The sequence below is a fragment of the Trachymyrmex septentrionalis genome, unplaced genomic scaffold, assembly GCF_001594115.1.
Source record: "Trachymyrmex septentrionalis isolate Tsep2-gDNA-1 unplaced genomic scaffold, Tsep1.0 scaffold128, whole genome shotgun sequence".
In the NCBI taxonomy this organism is placed as follows: domain Eukaryota; kingdom Metazoa; phylum Arthropoda; class Insecta; order Hymenoptera; family Formicidae; genus Trachymyrmex; species Trachymyrmex septentrionalis.
The window spans coordinates 972,775-973,999 of record NW_017304417.1 but is presented as its reverse complement, the minus strand read 5'-3'; positions in this window follow the sequence as shown (position 1 = coordinate 973,999).

The following is a 1,225-nucleotide window of genomic DNA, read 5'->3' as shown; positions in this document are numbered from 1 at the left end:
TATATATATATAAAATAGCTATTAAATTTGCTTTTCTGAAATCGCAGCAAACTTCATCGATATTATCTACGCATTAATTATGTCAACTTATCCAATGAGAAATAAAACTGCATAAGAAGGGAGCACAACGACCTTGATCTTGTTGATATGTTGTCATCCTTGTCAAGGTCAAGATCGTCGGCGGATGCTCCCCTTTTCTGCAATTTTACCGAAACAAGAAAGTATTTCCTAGGGACAGATTGCTCTAGCTAGTGTTTTTAAATTATTAGATCTATTTTCTGTTCCTGCACTAGAACTCTCTCGCTTTCGACAAATGTTAAACATGTATCTATCTCACTTTAAAGCCGGAATCCATAGTCCTTCTTAAGTCCTTCTTAGTCTTTCTAGTTCTTAATCTCAAGATGATCTCGAGCAATGTCTTAAGATGCTAATACGGTTGGTCTGATTGGTTCATGACATCTCAAGTATTTTGCCCTAAATTCCAAAAGTGTACATACATTGGCTGCGTTTAGCAGACTCAACAGTGAGCGCTCGCTGTTATTGATGTATTCTTCCAGATTTAAAATGCTGATTGGATGATCTAAAAGACTATACCAATAACAGTGAGCGCTTACTCAACTGTTGAGTTTGCTGAACGCAGTCATAGAGAGCGTTTATATTGACCGTATGTCGTATGTCGTATGTCGTAATCTGTAAGAATTGACTAATTACAGTCAAATATTCTCCTTTCATTCGGCGGTAAGAAGGGAATATTCGAAGGTGATTGGTCAATTTCTTACGGCTTAAGGCTTAAAACATCTATTGTAGATCCGGACTTATTTTTTTGCGTTGTGTCCGGGCTTAAAACTAGAAACACATTGCAATAGAAACAGGAAATAACAAATTTCAACCTATTAGAAACTGTGTATACTAGAATGGACTCACTTTTTGATAGGTTGAAATCTCTTATTTCCTGTTTTTATAAGACTGGCGTCCCATGACGCGAAAATTTACAGCGTAATCAATTACAACTTTGCAGTCATTACTGTTTTCTTTTCTGCGATTGTGATTGGTCTCGCTGTTCCGTTCCGCTAAATTTCCGCTCATTGGACGTCGACCTCAGGTCTGTTTTTTATTGCTGCACTTTGAATCGGTACAATAAGTTGAAGTGAAACAAATGTATATTTGCACTGTGTGTACCAGTTCAGAAAGTGCAGCAATAAAAAACAGACCTATTATCTGTGCT